The sequence below is a fragment of the Gossypium arboreum genome, chromosome 10, assembly GCF_025698485.1.
Source record: "Gossypium arboreum isolate Shixiya-1 chromosome 10, ASM2569848v2, whole genome shotgun sequence".
Lineage (NCBI taxonomy): Eukaryota > Viridiplantae > Streptophyta > Magnoliopsida > Malvales > Malvaceae > Gossypium > Gossypium arboreum.
Window position 1 is genome coordinate 93,687,523 of NC_069079.1, and position 18,792 is coordinate 93,706,314.

Sequence of the window (18,792 nt, forward strand, 5' to 3'; positions counted from 1 at the left end):
TCTGTTACAAGTGCGGATCACCGATCATTTCATTAAGGATTGCCCGAGTTTATCCGAACAAAACGTAAATCAAAGTGGGAACCCGGTGCTACCACAACTTGAGGTAGGCCACCTAGAAATATGGGCAATGCTAGTGGCGGTCGAGAGGATCTAGAGATGCTACCATCGATCCGAGGCTCGTGCTCTGCTAGGACTTATGCCATACGCGCGCACGTGAGGATGCTTCCTCGCCGATGTTATTACCGGTACTTTTACTCTCCTTTACACTAATGTGATTGCTTTGATTGACCCTGGTCCTACTCATTCATATATATGCGAAACCTTAGCATCCAGTAAGACTTTGCCCATTGAGTCTACTGAGTTTGTAATTCAGGTGTCAAACCCCTTGGGTCATTACGTGCTTGTCAACAAAGTGTGTAAGAAAAGTCCCCTAGTATTCCGAGGTTCTTGTTTTCCGACGGACTTGATGCTTTTGCCGTTCGACAAATTCGACGTTATTCTTGGTTTGGATTGGTTGACCATGCACGATGCGGTTGTAAATTGCAAAAGCAAGACTATTGATCTGAGGTGCGCAAATAACGAGATAATTCGGGATGAGTCTACGGACTTAAAGGGGTTGCCAGCTGTAATATCAGCAATGTTGGCCCAGAAATACGTAATAAATGGGTGCGAAGCATACCTTGCGTATGTTCTAGATGACAAGGAGTTAGAAAAGAAACCCGAATCTGTGCTAGTGGTTTGCGAATACCCAGATGTTTTCCCTGAAGAATTGCCGGGATTACCACCTGTTCGGGAAATAGAGTTTGGCATCGAATTGGTACCTGGTACCACCCCAATTTCGATAGCTCCGTATCGTATGGCACCAACGAAATTAAAGGAGTTGAAAGCTCAGTTGCAAGAATTTGTGGATAAAGGTTTTGCTCACCGAATTTTTCACCTTGGGGTGCACGGTGTTGTTTGTGAAAAGAAGGATGGAACCATGAGGTCGCAGATCGACCATCGTCGACTTAATAAAGCGACGATAAAGAACAAATATCCGTTATCAGCAGATCGACGATTTGTTCGATCAATCAAGGAGCTTCAGTGTTCTCGAAAATAGATTTGAGATCGGGCTATTATCAGTTGCAAATTCGAGATTCAGACATACCCAAGATTGCCTTCAGAACGAGATATGGTCACTACGAGTTCCTAGTGATGCCGTTTGGGCTTACTAATGCCTCTGCGGTATTTATGGATTTAATGAATCGGATCTTCAAACCATATTTGGATCGGTTCGTAGTCGTGTTCATTGATGACATCTTGGTCTATTCAAGAAATGAGACCGAACATGCTGAACACCTGAGGTTAGTGCTGCAAATTTTACGGAATAAGCAATTATATGCTAAGTTCAAGAAGTGTGAGTTCGGTTAAGAGAGGTTAGCTTCTTGGGGCATGTGATATCTCAGATCGGGTATTCGAGTCTAACCGAACAAAATTTCAGCCATACTTAACTGGAAGCCTCCAGAAATATTACCAGGTTCGAGCTTTTGGGGCTTACTAGGTTATTACCGACGATTTGTAAGAGGTTTCTCGACGATAGCCACGCCAATGACGGTTACTCCAAAAGGATGTTAAGTTCGAATGGACGAAGAAATGTCAAAAAAAAGTTTCGATCAATCGAAAACTTATTTGATGAAGCCCCAATTCTAGTGCAACCCGAATCGGGCAAAGAGTTTGTTATTTATAGTGATGCATCCCTACCGGGTTAGGTTGCGTATTGATGCAAGAAGGTCGAGTTATGGCCTATGCGTCGAGGCAATTAAAGCCACACGAGAAAAAATTATCCGACCCATGATCTCGAATTGGTCGCCATCGATTCGCTTTAAAGATATGGCGACATTACTTATTTGGTGAGAAGTGCCATGTATTCGGATCACAAAAGTCTCAAATATTTGATGACTCAAAGAGACTTAAATCTGCGACAAAGACGTTGGCTCGAAATGTTAAAGGATTATGAGCTGGTCATTGACTATCACCGGGAAAGGCGAATGTGGTTGCGGATGCCTTAAGTCGTAAATCATTATTCGCTATTTAGTGATGAATGTACACTTGTCTGTTTCTACCCGACAATGTGTTAGTAGCTGAATTGAAAGCCAAACCATTATTGATACGCCAAATTCGTGAAGCTCGTGAAGTCGACGATGAGTTGGTTGCAAAACGGGTGAGTGTGTTCCAACAAGGACTCGGAATTTCAAAGCGATGATGACGATTGTTTGAGGTTCAAAAGTCGCCTCGTGTGTTCCAAAGAATTGAACTTATTTCGATAATTCGAACGAAGCCCATTGTAGCCGAATGGCAATCCACCCGGAGTACGAAGATGTACAACGATTTGAAACGTCGGTTTTGGTGACATGGTATGAAACGAGACATCTCCGACTTTGTTTTGAGATGTTTAATATGTCAACAAGTGAAAGCGAACATCAAGTGCCTTCAGATTACTTCACCGATCACGATGCCCGAGTGGAAATGGGATCGAGTCACAATAGACTTTGTATCCGGACCGCCATTGTCGCAAGTAAGAAGGATGCGATTTGGGTCGTGGTAGATAGATTGACTAAGTTGGCTCACTTTATCCCCGACGCATGATTTTTCAATGGACAAACCAGCCGAATTGTACGTTTCTCGATTGTGAGATTACACGGGTGCCTATTTCCATCGTGTCGGATAGAGATCCGAGATTTACCTCGCGATTTTGGAAGAAGTTGCAAGAAGCTTTGGGTACCAAGCTACATTTCAGACCGCTTTCACCCCCAAACCGATGGTCAATCCGAGCGGATAATTCAGATACTTGAGGATATGTTAAGATGTTGCATCCTCGAGTTCAAGTGGTTCATGGGAACGATATTTGCCTTTGATTGAATTCGCACAACAATAGTTTTCAATCAAGTTTTAAGATGGCACCCTACGAGGCTTTGTACGGTCGTAAATGCCGTACACCATTGTTTTGGACCGAGCTCGGTGAAAGCAAAATTTTCGGGTGGATTTAATTAGAGATGCTGAGCAGAAAGTGAAAGTAATCCGTGAAAGTCTCAAGATAGCCTCCGATCGTCGAAGTCGACGCTGGTCTCAAACGAAAAGACATCGAGTATCGTGGGAGATAAAGTGTTTCAAGGTTTCGCCTTGGAAAAAGATACTCGATTCGGCCGTAAGGGCAAGTTGAGCCCGAGGTTCATTGGGCCATATGAGATATCCGAAGCGAGTCGGTCCGATTGCATATCATTTGATTTTGCCCCGAACTCGAAAAGATTCACGATGTCTTTCATGTTTCGATGCTTCGACGCTATAGATCCGATCCATCGCACGTGATTAGTCCATCGAGGTTGAAATTCAAGCCAATATGAGTTATGAGGAAGAACCGATTCGTATCCTATCACGTGAAGTGAAAGAGTTGCGAAACAAGCGGGTTCCGCTAGTGAAAGTGTTATGGCTCAAACACGGATAGAAGAAGCTACTTGGGAAACCGAGAACCCTATGAAAGAGCGATACCCAACCCTATTTACGGTAAGATTTTCGGGACGAAAATTTCTTAAGTGGGGAGAGTTGTGACACCAAAATTGACCCTAGTCGGAGGTGGTTTCGGGACCACAAAACCGAGGCATAAAAATAATTTATAATTTATTTTGATGCCTATAATATGTGTTAATTCATGTGTGACATTTTGATGTTTCGATTAGAGTTATAAATGTGAATTTCATTAGAAAGGACCTAGTAGTAAATTGTGAAAGTATGATGGGGAAAGGTGTGATGACTAGTTGAACATGCATGCAAAAATAAGGGATTTGCATGTCAATTTCCCCAACATGAAGTGGCCGGCCATGGCAAGAGTGGATGGGCAAAACATGTCATGAAACATGTTTTGTTGGTGCATTAGGGTGAAATAATAAAATAAAGAGCATGGGCAAAGAAAGAAAAAAAAATGGTCTCATCCATGCTTTCCCACCCCCCCTTGGCCATGAGTTGAGAGAAAGGAAAAGAAAAAAATTTGGTTCATCCATTCTCATTTTCTTTGGGCTGAAAATTCTAAGAAGGAAAGAAATTTTGCTCCATTTTTAGTTTAGAAGAGATCTAGAAGGAGATTTGGCTATACTTGCATCAAGATTAAGGTATGTTGAGGTTGTGTCATGAGATTCATGCTTGTTTTGGTTGCTAACTTGATGTGCATGTTAGCCATGGTTCAAATCCTTGCTATGCCATGAAAAATGGTATTTGGCCAAGGTTGATATTGTGTTAAAGCCATTGCATGCTAAATGTGAAGCTTGTTGATGATGCATGTAATGATGGATTGACTACTCTTGAAATTTCTTTTTAGTATTCTTGAGTAGGACATTGAATTCTTTGTTTAACCATGACCGAAGTTGAAAGAGTATGGTTGTGATGTATTCGCCATGGTGCATTCATGAGCATGATTTATGCTTGTTACTTGATTGGTAAAATTTGTGTTTGGATGGGTATGAACCCCTTGAGATTGACCTTGCACCTATATGTGTATACATGTTTGCACATGATGTATTGGCATGACATATATACTATTTCAAGGTATATATTTGCTTGTGATGATGTTCGGTTATGAAGTACATGAGAGATGTGTATTGAGCTACAATATGTAATGCGTTAGTTAGTAAAATGCATGCTGTTTTGTGTGGTATTAAGTGCATAATTGGCCTCAACATGGACATGCATATTCGGCCACATGAGGGGAAATTGGTGTGCATGCATTCGGTTAGAGGCAAGCATATTGATGCCTATTCTTGGCTTAGAAAATTCGCTAAGAGGAATATTAACTAATGTGTTGAGTTCGATTCGTGATTTCGTACATATGCGACTTTGATGCCTAATGAGCATATATATTGGCTAGGTATCTTGAATTCCTCTTCGATGCTCAAATGATAAAACCAATTTATTTGTTAAATTAAGCTCAAGAGCAAAGGGAGCTAAATCCGATAAGGGAAGGAAAAAGTCGTCGAATAGCCGTCGAAATCGTTCGACCACGTCCGAGGTAAGTTTTCGAGTATCGAAACTTAGATTTTGATTCGATTGAATGAAGTAATAAGCAATCGAAATTGTGCCTTTGTATGTGGCCATTGAGCCGAAATGATATTTTGCTAAGTGAATTGTGCATAAAAGTTGTGTTATGAAATCGAAACAAAGATGTGTATGAATGTTCGAGTGATATCGGGCTAAGCCCAAGGCAATTGTGCGAAGTTATGATATCGGGCTAAGCCCAAGGCAATTGTGCGAGTTATGATATCGGGCTAAGCCCAAGGCAATTGGGCGAAGTTATGATATCCGGCTAAGCCCAAGGCAATTGTGCAAATTGTGATATCCGGTTAAGTCCCAAGGCCTTTGTGCGGGTTACCATAACCGGGCTATGTCCCAAGGCGTTTGAACGAGTAGCTATATCCGGATAAACTCCGAAGGTATGTGATTCGAGAACTTTGAACTTGCTGGAAAATTTTCAGTTAATGCACTTGTGAAATTCCCAACAACAAGGTATGTTTTTGTGTGCTTCGCACACTATGAGTAAGTGCGTGTGAATATTCGCCTAATGATAAATGAGCTATCGGCATTAACGAGGCCGTTATTTGTGTATGAATATAAGAGTTGGGATTGTGAAGTAAGCATGTCTTTGAGAAATTGTGCATATGAATTATTGTTTAGCTACTTGAATGCTATGCTTTGGTTGTGTGTATATTATGGCTCAAACTTACTAAGCATAAATTGCTTACTCCGTTTCTTTGTTTCTCTGTTTATAGATTTTGCTCGTTAGCGATCGGATTCAGGATCATAGAAGTTGAAGTCAACCACACTATCAAAGCCCTTTTGGTACTCCTTTAGTTGAGTTTTGGATATGGCATGTATAGGACCACCCTCGGTTGTTTTAAGTACTTTGTGATGTATATGTGTGCGGCCATGCTAAAAATGGTTCGTAAAAGTGGAGTATGGAATTTGACCATATGTGGATTGTAATTATATTTGGTTTCATGATGTGATTATGGTTTGAATGAGAGTGTTGGTCACATGATCAGCCATTGGAATGGCTAAATATGATCATATGTGGACCTAAGTATGACTAGACTATAGTTGGTCCATGGGAACTACAATATAGGTAAAGCCTACCTTAAAAACAGAGGCTGCCAGCTGCAGTGACGTGGATGTGAAAAATCACCAAAATTTATAGGAATGGTTTTAAATAGTGAATAAATTATTTGATCTAACCTTGACGAGTCTATTTTCATATGAAAGTAACGAAACGATCATATGAACAGTATACTGAGAGATATTAAAGTTCTCGTGAGACAGGGCCAGAACGGTTTCTGGGTCCCCTGTCACGACTTTTAAAATTTACCATAAATTATCAAGAATGAATTAGAAGTCATTCCTTATATGTCCAGATTCCTTTTTCAGTCTAGTTTCATTAGAAACAAACGGTATCAGTATTGAAACCCTGTACAGAGAGATATTCAAGTTGTAACGCGCGAAGGTCAGTGTAGTCGACCCCTGTAACATGGGTGACTTTAACTAATAAACTGTACCAATTGGCCCGACAAAAAATTCTAGAAAAAAATCCAGGGATGGATATATGAGTCTAAATTCAGGGAAAATTTACGGAATCAGTTTCTGAGTTCTGTAACTCGAGATATGCTTTTTAAGGAAACAGTGACGCAGTTTTCCAGCTTGCCTGGGAATGTCAAGTTGGTCGGTGCTATAAGTGGTTTTGGCTTGTTAACCCCTCGTGTCCGACACCGGCAACGGTCTCGGGTTCGGGGTGTTACAGTACTTAATAGATATATGCAGCGTAGCTGCCAGATAACAGGCTAATCGCCTCTCAGACTTCCTTCTCTTTACAAAAATCCCAACCCAATGCAATGCAACATACATATCATGACATGCTTATATGCAGATATCGGAACTTATCAAAATCATGGCAGAACAAATATACGGACTCAGACAGATACACATGCTTATAATAACATGCTTTTGCATACAATTCAGTAATCAATCAGAGTATAGGGTTTAAGTAATGCTTATCACCCCTACAGTCAGGACACAGTCAATTAGGCGATCTGTGCAAGCTTACAGAACATTTCAAACAAATTGGGCTCACACGCCAGTGTGCTCTGCCCGTATGGGCCCATTCACCCGTGTGGCTCACACGGCCTTACTTGGCTTTGTCTGTGTGGATCACATGGCCTGGCGCAGATTTCCACACGCCCATGTGGTTCACCCATGTGGGCCTACATGCTCGTGTGGCCCACACGGCCCATTTACCTGAGCCCGTGCCTCACACACGGCCTATAAGCCATCACACGTCCGTGTCCGTCATACCCGTATGTCACGCGCACGGTCTGGCTCGCTGAACACATGGTCGTGTATCGCCACACGACCTCTACACGGGCAGTCCACATGTCCGTGTGGCGTCAACAGTAGCTTTTTCGACTTTCGTTGAAATGCGATTTTGAATAGATTGGAGTACACAGCTGGTTCGTTTTTGCTGCTAATCCAACCACGAGCACTCTAAAGCCTAACATCAACAATACCGAACCCAAAATCAATCATTTAAATTGACATCCTTAAGAACTGCCAAATCCCGAAAGAGAGATCTACTTACCTTCAACAAGGAACGGTGATTCCTTGCTGTTAAAAACTCGATTAGTGATCCACAGATCCTTGAATATTCCCTAAACAGAAACCAAAATCCTTCTTTAAACAAACTCTAAAGGAAAACACGTAACTCAATTTAAAGCGATACTTACCAAATCAACAGAACTGCTAGCTATATGTCTAAGCTTATCAAAAAAGAAGAAAAACAAAAGAGAGGGGAAGGAGAAAGATGATTTTTGGCAGCAAGGTTTTTTGGGGGGAAAACAAAAGAAAAAACGACAGAAAACAAAAAGAATACCTTTATTCCCAAAAGAAGGGAAAAAAACCCTAGTTTCCTTTAAAACCTTAACTCAGATTTCTGATAAGCCCAACTCTTAATTGCAACTTGCAGCAAAAAATAATCCCATCGCCACTGCAGGGAATCGAACCCTTGACCCTAAGCGTATTCCCTTGCCACCTAACCATTAGACCAGCAGACCCATTCTATTAGGTTTTTACCAACAATTCCTTATAAGCCCACTAACATAAAGTCAGGCTTTATTCAAATAAAACCCAAAATTTAGCCTAAGTTAAAGCTTGAACTTAGGACCTCCCAAACACACCCTAGAGCACATAACCACTTAAACCAACACGTTTAAAGCCAAAAATAACACAGACCCAGTTGTTCAGTTATTTCCCTGCTCAACAATTACAAAAGCCAAAATTAAAGAAATTTGAGGCGTTACAGGTGAACCACATGGGCATGTGGGAATCTGGGCCAGGCCGTGTGATCACACGGGCAAGGCCAATTTGGGCCGTGTGACCCACACGGGCGTGTGGCCTATACGGGCAAGGCACACGGGCATGTGAGCCCCTTATGTAGTAGGGTCGATAAGCCTTATCTAGACTCTTAATTTTGTGATGTATGGGTATGCATGATATACTTAGCATGATTATCTAATCTGTTCTGTTCTGTAAATAAAGGTATGATTTGTTTGTCTACATTATAACATGCCATGCTTGTACGATGCATTGCATCAGGGTGGGTTTGACGAAGTGAAGGGAGTACCTGAAGGGCTTCATAAGCCCGTTATCTGGCAGCTAAGCTACATACTTACGGTACTTTATGGTGTGTAGGGTTGGATGGGTCGATTATATTCCCATATACTGTGTACAGGGATGGGTGGGTCGATTTTATCCCCACATGGTGTGTTGGGTTGGACGAAGATGGTGTGCAGGGTTGGTGGGCATGATATTTCTGATATCTGATATGTTATGCATGCGATATCTGTATGGCTGAGGCCAAATAACTGTATTCTATTATATGTTTGTATGCATGTTGTTTGTGGGGATGTACACACTGAGTTGCGAAAACTCACCCCTTTATTTATTTATCTGTTCAGGTAATCCCCAACAATAGATGGATCGGTGTGACAGAGGGTTCGATGGTGGCCACTGGTAGACACTTACGGATTTTTGAGTAACACTTTATTTTGTCTGCTTTATTTAATTATTTATTTTGGGTTTATTTGGGGATTTTAAATTGTTAAATTATTGATTTATGAATTAATGATGTTTTAGCTTTCACATTAATGAAATGTTCACTTAATATTTGGAATAGAGACTTCACGACTTAAGTAAAGATAACAAATTGAATGACTTTTAACTTGCTAAGGTTTTTCTAAAAGCACTCACATGTGATGTCTTGATTTGGCCATAGCATCTAGGCCAGTTTGGGGTATTACAGTTCAACGTTATTAATTAAATATTTTAAAATAATAGTAATAATAACAATATTTATAATTATAATAAAATATCCAATAAGTTGTATATGTATTTTATATTTCTCTTAATTCATTAGTAATTTCTAGGTTTTTTTTAGAATTCTAAAATAGAATTAATTTTAGAAATGAAGGTATTTTACTAGAATTATTTAGGTATCCTTTAGGGTTCTCGTTAAAAGTAAAAATCTCTAATTTAAGTTTCAAATTAGATAAGTTTGGTGAACACATCTTAATCGAGCTACAAGTAAACCAGGTGCGTTTTCTTTTGAGTTTTTATTTAAGATTTCCATAAGATTTTAGCTTAGATAAAGACATTAATATGCTTAAATAAAAAAAATCTAGATCTTAAGACCCCGTAGGACTATGTAACACCCCTCACCCGTATCAACGCCGGAATAGGGTTACGAAGTATTACCGGACTTATTAGACAATTAAACAATCATTTCACATACATTTTTAGATTTCAAGTGATTATCATTCAGCATCATCCACATTATCCCTAATACGAGCCTACTAGGCCCAAAACATGCTTTAGGAATGGTTCGGGACCAAACCGGTAACTTGGGAAACTTTTACAAAACTTAGAAAATTTTTCAAAATATAGGGGACACACGCCCGTGTCACAGGCTGTGTGGACATTTGAAATGGGATCACATGGCCGTGTCCCAACCCGTGTCCGACCCCATGTAACTCTCTGACTTGGGTCACATGGCCAACACATACACTCGTGTGACTAGCCCGTGTACCCTAGAAATAGCCACACACACTAGTGTGTCAGGCCGTGTGCTAGGCTGTGTTAAACTTTTAGGGTATACTGACTTATGCCACACGGCCAAGTCACACGTCCATGTGCTAGGCATGTGGAGCATACTGACTTGATCTCTAATTCAACATCAGGGGACACACAACCGTGTAACTTGACCATGTGTCACATACAGCTAAGACACATGCTTGTGTCTCTGCCCGTGTAGACAAAAATAGGCTATTTACCAAGCCAATTTGCCACCCAAACTTGCACACACATAAACCAACCCATTTGGCACCAAAACATAGCATATATAGGCATTCATCTAACTCAACCACATGTACCACAAAATGCTATTCCATTTTATACCAATTCCACATTTCCAATTCAACTAAATGGACACTTTCAAACATACATCAATTTACCTAAACTCACAAGCATACTAATTCTCAATTCATCAATCATTTGACATCCACAATACCTATTATCAACAAGCATCACATATCCATCATTTAACACATAACCAAAGCCATATACACATATGTATACACAACCAAACCAACCAAATTAAGCTAACTCTCATGGCTGTATATAAAACCATAATTTAGACATTTACAAGCCAAATCAAATGACCTAAGTCATTACCAACCCATATCCCAAAATGATCGAACTTCTATACATGTCATATACTTAAAACACTTAAGTTCAAAAGTACCCAAGAAATGGTAGGATAGTGTGACGAAATCTCCGACAATCCCCGAATTTGAGCTAGCTTTGATTTCACTATAAAACATAGAAAAAATAAACAAAATAAGCTATAAAGTTTAGTAAGCCTGTATGAAAATAATAAGCAAAACTCATCATTTAATTATCATTCAAAATATGCATATAACATGCTATAAAATATTTAATCACAATATTAACATGTATTCAAATCACCTATTTAACCATGAACTCATATATTCCATATGTTCGATGCATATATAGTTTCCGTACATACCTGTATTGATACGCATCTATTTCTCACCATTTCATATCTTCGATAGACTCGTTGAACCATTTGGAATAATACAGGATACTCGGGAATCTCGCACCCTAAGTACCAATATATATAGCCGAAGCTATTTCAACATCATATCTTAATAATGCTCACTCTCGAGCTATCAATGGGTCTGCTCACACAAGCTGACGCTCATGACGTAAGTACACGGTACTGCTCACACAAGCTGGATAACTCAGCCACCGGCAGGACATACGGACCAGCACCTAAAACAATAATAACCCTTAATGACATGTCATTTGTATCCTAAGTTATTCCTAAGGTTCAACCGAGATTTTCAATGCCGAATCTTCATTGAATAGGTCCGCAATGTCGTATTCACAATTTATGCTATATTAAAGCATTTAAAACACAAATATAACAATACTTATTACGAACTTACCTCGAATGTAAAAACGACGAATTAAGTCGATTAATCCAAAACTTTGTTCTTTCCCTGATCTAAATTCATATTTCACCTTTCTTGATCTAAATGTAATCAAAATTAACTTATTTAATAATCTCTCTATTCAATTTAGTCCAAAACACACATTAAAGCACATTTACACTTTTTCCCTAATATTTTAACATTTTTACAATTTAGTCCTTATTTCATAAAATCACAAATTCATGCAATTCAACCAAAATTCATGCTAGCTGAATTCAATTAGGTCCCTAGTAGCCCATAATTTTCATTTATTTCACAATTTAACCACCAAATTTTAACATTTCACAAATTAATCCCTAATTGGACATTTTACTAAAAAACATTTAACAAATGTTGTTTATCTAACAACAAGCATCCATTTTCTACCATTAAAAATCAAAATACATCAACATTCGTCAATGAAAAAACTCTAAACATTTAAATTTTTTGCAAATTAGTCCCTAGGCTAGCTAGACTAAGCTACAACGATATCAAAAACATAGAAATCATTAAAAACGGGACAAAAATCGTACCTTAATGAGCAAGGATAGCATGGCCGAATGAAAACCTAGATATGGTGTTTTTCTTTCCATAAGAAAAGACAATGAAGAAGATGAATGTGCTAAATTTTTGTTTTGTTTTAATTAATTAACTTAATTTACTAAATACCAAAATTAACCTTATTACTAATTCAAAATTTCAATTATGCCAAGCTATTATCATCCACTATCTAAATAATGGGCTATTAACCACATAAGGACCTTCACTTTAAGGTTCTATAGCTATGAGACACCTTTTGCTAATAGAACACAAGTTTTACACTTTACGCGATTTACTCCTTTTTTATCAAATTAAACACTTAAACGATAAAATTTCTAAACGAAACTTTCACACAATCATTCTATCATACTGTAAGCATTAAAATAATAATAAAATAATTATTTTGACTTTGAATTTGTGGCCTCAAAACCATTGTTTTGATTTGACTAAAAATGGGCTATTACAGACTATCCCTAAATAGGCATTGTAGGGGGTGCTATAACCTTCCCCATACGTAACCGTACTCTCGAACCTGAAATTTGGTGATGAGATCGAGTCGTATTTTTAGGATTTTTCCGTAGTATTAATTCTAGATTTTTAGACGATAGGTGGCTAACCAACCTAGCCTAATTGGTTAGTGGCGACTCTACGTAATTTAGTCCCTCCATGTCTAGCTCTACTTACTAGGCCCTCGTACTTTTATGTAGGCGATGTTTTGACATCTACAATTTAATTTTATATATAAAAACTTAAATATAATCATTCTAGTTCTAGAAACCACAATCTTGACACATTATATAATAACAATTATAGAACTCATCAACATCTATTCCCATATGTTTGAACATGTGAAAGATCCTAAAATACCATTATCTATCAATTGAATCCATGCAAAAAGAGAAAAGAGTTTTAGATTATATGATTTATGTTAATAACTAAATCGAGATAGCTTTGAAACCAATTGGTGGAAAAACATATAAAGTGTGCGCGATGGAATTTTAAAAATTTTAATACATCCAAAATCAATTCGGATATTTGATAACAATAGATCATGGATAATCTAATACTTGGATGTGTCTTGATTTGCTTTGCTTAGTTGGAGAAGTTGTGTAACATCCCTAACTCGTATCTGTCGTCGAAATAGGGTTACGGAGTATTATTGTAAAAACGTAATGTAAAACATATATTTTCAAACGTTAGCATAATCATAGCATAACTCAATCATATACAAGCATATCGTCTCTTATTCGAGCCTTCGAGGCCTTAGAAATGATTCGGGACTAAATCAAAAACATTTGAAACATTAAGGAAAAAGCTAGAAAATTCAAATCTGCAAGGGTCACATGACCGTGTGGCCAGGCCGTGTGACTTACATAGCTGAGACACACAGCCGTGTCTTAGGCTGTGTAACAATCGAAACCCAGATCGTGTAACTCTCTGACTTGGGTCACACGGCCAAGCCACACGCCTGTGTTCCATGTCGTGTAACACTCGAAATGGCCTCACACGTCTGTGTGTTAGGCCATGCAACTACCTGACTTGCAACCTTTAAAACTTACAGGGGATACGGCCGTGTCGTATGGCCGTGTGTCACACACTTCTAGGACACATGCCTATGTCTCAAGCCGTGTGGACAAGAAATTGGCCAAAATCAAACCATTTCTTTCACCCATTCAAAGCATGAACCTAAACACATTTACACATAAGACCAAGGCATCAAAACCTATCCAAAACATGCATAAAAATGACCAATTCACAAGATCATTAAACCGTACAACCAATATGCCATATAGGCACCTCAATCACAATCTATCAAACATATCTAAACATATGCCAATTTGACCATATGTCAACCATATACATGTACTTATTTCCATACCAAAACATACCATAATTGACCACATCCCAAACTAATTCATCAGATACCAAATTGGTCATTCAAAACATACATCAACTTAGCCATATCAACACCAACTATCAAGGTTTCAAAGTAATATAAGTACCACAAATTCAAAGCAACATTTACATGCCATAAACATCAACTAAACATTAGACACAAATCCACCTATACATACCATTATATCCTTGACCAAAACATCAAAATCTACCGATATAATCACTGGATAGTGTGATAGGTTTTCGACAAGATTCCAAACCGATCGAGCTTCCAATAATCTATAAAACATAGGAAAGAAAAACTGCGTAAGCATATAATTCTTAGTAAGTTTGTAAATCATGAACATTGCTTACCATTTCAATCTAAAACCACATAATTTAAACATGAATCAATCAAAAATAAGCTTTACATAAGCCTGAGCATCATCAACAACACAAGTTAGTGCTTTAATACATAACTTAACAAAATCATCACATAGTAAGATAGATTTCATGAACTTTGTACAACTTAATTCATACTTTCCTTAAGTATAGTTATACATACTTTGATCATTATAAATTCATACCTTTTCATAAGTTCATAACATAATCATAGGAACACTTACCATTCCTTCCTTTTCATGCCTGTTGAACCACTTAGAATAATATTAGATACGCGGGAAGTTCACACAAAGTGTGCTAAACATATGGTCGAAACCATTCCTTTCATTTTCTTTTACATCATTGCTCACTCGAGCCATAAATGGGTCTGCTCAAACAAGCTAATAGTCGGAATATAGCTACACGATGCTGCTCACACAAGCTGACGAGTATCTGCAACAAATGCTGGAACTCAGTCATTGGTAGGACATTTAGGACCAGCACTCGAAACATGGTAACCCTAATGACATGTCATTTGTATCCTATATATTCCTAAGGTTCAAATAGGGCTCAATAATCGTTGTACGTCATTGGATTTTCATTGTTTCATGACATGATAAATAACACAATAGCATGTATATATTAAATAACATTAAAATTTTATTTAAACATACGAACTTGCCTTGATTTTAAGGATGTCAAAATAAAATCACTAATCCGAGTCTTTAGCTTTTCCTCGAACTAGATCCGTATGAGGTTTATCTTCATCTAAATAAGCAAATTCAATTCATTTAATACACATATTATTCAATTTAGTCCAAAATTCATACTTTTACAAATTTACATTTCTGCCCCTATTGTTTTAACTTCTTTACAATTTAGTCCTTAATCTCGTAAATGGAAATTTAAGCAATTTCATACACATTTCATACTAGTCGAATTACCTAGGGACTTATACAACCTCATACAGGTCAACATTTCACAAATTTATCATGATATTTTACTATTTTTACAATTAGGTCCCTAAATGATAATTTCATCAAAAATCACTTTACAAAACTTGTTTATTTAGCAATAAGGACTCGTAATCTTTCACTAAACTTCAAAAATCATGCAAGAAAATCCATGGAAAAACCTTAAACCTTTAACAATTTTTCAAATTGGTCCCTGGGCTAGCTAGATTAAGCTACAACGACTTCTAAAATATAAAAATCATTAAAAAGGGGACAAAAAGCACTTACATGCAAGTAGCGAGAAGTAGCCAAATGTTCAAAGCCCTAAAATGGTGTTTTTTCTTGTACTTTCGATGGTGTTTCTCAAGTAAGAAGATGACACCTTCTTTTGCATTATTTTTACTTCATTTATTTATTAATTTACTTTATTAACCTTTAACTTAAACTTCTTAAAAAATCAATTTCATGTCCATCTTTGTCCACTAAATATAATAATGGTATAATTACTATCTCATTCCTTTAAATTTAAAGTTCCATATCTATTTGATACATTTAGCTACTAGAACTCTACTTTTGCACCTTTTACGATTTAGCCCTTTTCACTTAATTAAGAATGCAAACGACAAAATTTCTTAACAAAATTTTTATACAACACTACTAACATACCGTATACATTAAAATAAAAATAAAATAAATATTTTTACGTCAAATTTGTGGTCCCAAAACTACTGTTTCGATTTCACTAAAAACGAACTGTTACAAGTTGATTTGCGATTAAACTCGATTTGCCCATAGAGAACTTCACTCCTTTATGAAAACAGCCATATCTCAAATTAAAAAATTAACATTTTGGTTATTCAAAAACCATTTCAAAGAAAGGTTAAAAATCTATAATTTTTGCACAATAATTGTTCCAAAAAGTAGTCAAATAGTCTAAATAAGTCTAGTAAAATTTACCATTGTGAAACACAACAATTAATCTTGAACTTCCCTTAGAGAATTGCACTGTTTTTATAAAAATGACCATATCTTGGGCAACAAGAAATAAAATCAGGTGATTCAAAAATCGTTTCAAAGATAACTCAAAGTCTTAAGATTCAGACACTAGAATCACCCCAAAAGCTAATAGAAGCATTTTGGAAAGAAAAGCAGAAGTAAACTTTACAAAATCCTATGAGATTGGTTCTAGATTCTTACATAGCTTCAATCATTGCTTTTACACGATTCGATCTTCTCTACTATTTTCTAACTCACAAATCGCATGACTACTAGACATTGTTCCAAATTCAAAAACAAGTATTTAATCGAAACTCCATAAAGAAAAATGATTCTGAACAAATTTTCTTTTTTAGCTAAATAAACAATTTGAGAACTAAAGATTTTTAGTTGTCACCAATTGTAGATTTTCATCAATCTTTTCTGGTTAGCTAATATGAATTATTTATAAAGAGCTTATTAGAAGTCTAATTATTCAAAATTAGCAATAAAATAAAGAGTCCTAGGTTAAAACAATAGTATGGGCAGCAAATTGAGTCCAACGAGGACTCCATATGCCACCCACCTTACTTGCTTGTGTGACAAGGATATTCCCCTTACGCACATACCTTACTTTGACCCTAGTTAGGTCACCTTAAGGCTTACATATATCGCTAAAATGTTAAAATATTAGCAACAATATTAAATTGTCATTATTTAATTTAATTTTACGCTTATTTATTGCAACGACAAATCGTGTTGTTGTGAATTTTTAATAAAATGTATAATGACAAAACAAGTTATTATTAAACGATAAAATATTAGCAACAACTTTGAAATGTTGTTACATAATTTAATTTTCTACTTATTAATAACAATGACAAATTGTCGTTGTGAATTATTAATAAAATTTACAACGACAAAATAAGTTGTTGTTAAACCTTCAAATACTAGCAACAACCTTAAAAAAATTGTTATGTATTTTAATTTTTTGCTTACTGATCGCAGCAGTATGATTTACCGTTTCGAATTCTTAAAATAGTTTGTAATGATAAAATAAGTTGTTAAAAATTAAAATATTAACAACCTTAAAATGTGGTTGATGTAGTGACCGCGTCCTGAAAAATAATGGCTATGTCAGATGCAAATTGGTCTATAACCGTGCTATTAAATTTGAGTTTTGTGAAATGATTGGTGATTTCGTATTTTTATTTTATCGTTGGTTGTTTCTAAAATTTTGACATTATATTGATCATTTAATGTGCTATTCTTATTGGGTTATTATCTGTTTAATTGAGTTGCTTATGCGAGTATGTATTGATCTTTTGCAAGTGTTTGATAATATCTTTAAGATTGGAGTTTTTAATAAAAGTATAATGTTAATAACTTGATATATGTGTTTTGTAAGTCATTGAAGAAAAAAGATACATTAACACATGATGCACATCCATCCACAAACTATAATTTGAGTCAAAACACCACCATAAACGAATTCAATACTGAACATATATTTTTGTTTTGGGTAAGCCATATGAAATTTTAATAAAAAGAAAAGCTTTTAGAAAACAGTCTCAAAGACATTTTACAGTCACAAGAGTCAAACAAAAACAATTAAATAAAAGTTGGCGTATAATGGCAAAGCTAAATACATTTTCTTTTGAATAAAATTACTATATCAAAGAATTTATAAATCCTAAAACTAGAAATAGGAAGTAAATATTAAACTCCCTTCCAATTTCAATCATTGTGGTGGGAAACAGTTCAAAAGTGTTGGGTTGATATTATAAATGCAATAAAAAAAAGTAAATTCAGGAAAAATTCAAAAAATGTACCTCATAATAATATTATTAAATAATAGTTACAAAGTTTGAGAAGAGATTGAAATGAAATGAAGAAACAATGGTGGGAAAATGGTTCATTTAAGGGATTAATCGATACTTATATTATTAAAAAAAAAAAAAAGGACCAGTTCCTATATTATAAGGATGAATCCTTTCCAATAAAAAATGTTAAAAGCATTGACACTTGTATTAGTTTCTTCCACAAACTCCTTTTTTATTGAAAGTTGATCAAAATAAAAATATTTAAAATAAACAATAGAGGTTGGCTTTCAATATTCATTGCTAAACTTTTTTATCTTCTTGAATATCTTCAATGAAATTTATATTTGGTTAGTTTTCATCTTAATTTTAAAAGTCATATAGATCATTAGAGTTGCTTTTGGTACTACAGTGAATTTAACAACTATAAATTTAACTTAACATTTTCCATCTTCTTAGAGTAGATTTAATTCTTATGGTTTTGTAATTAAAGAGATTAAGTAATTTTGAAAATAGCAAACATTGTATTTTGTTTTATTTACTTATGTATTTTTGTAAAATAAAATATAAAATATATAAGGTTTTAACAATTTCCTTATATTGTTCCTTCCTTTTGTGAGTTAACTCAAGATT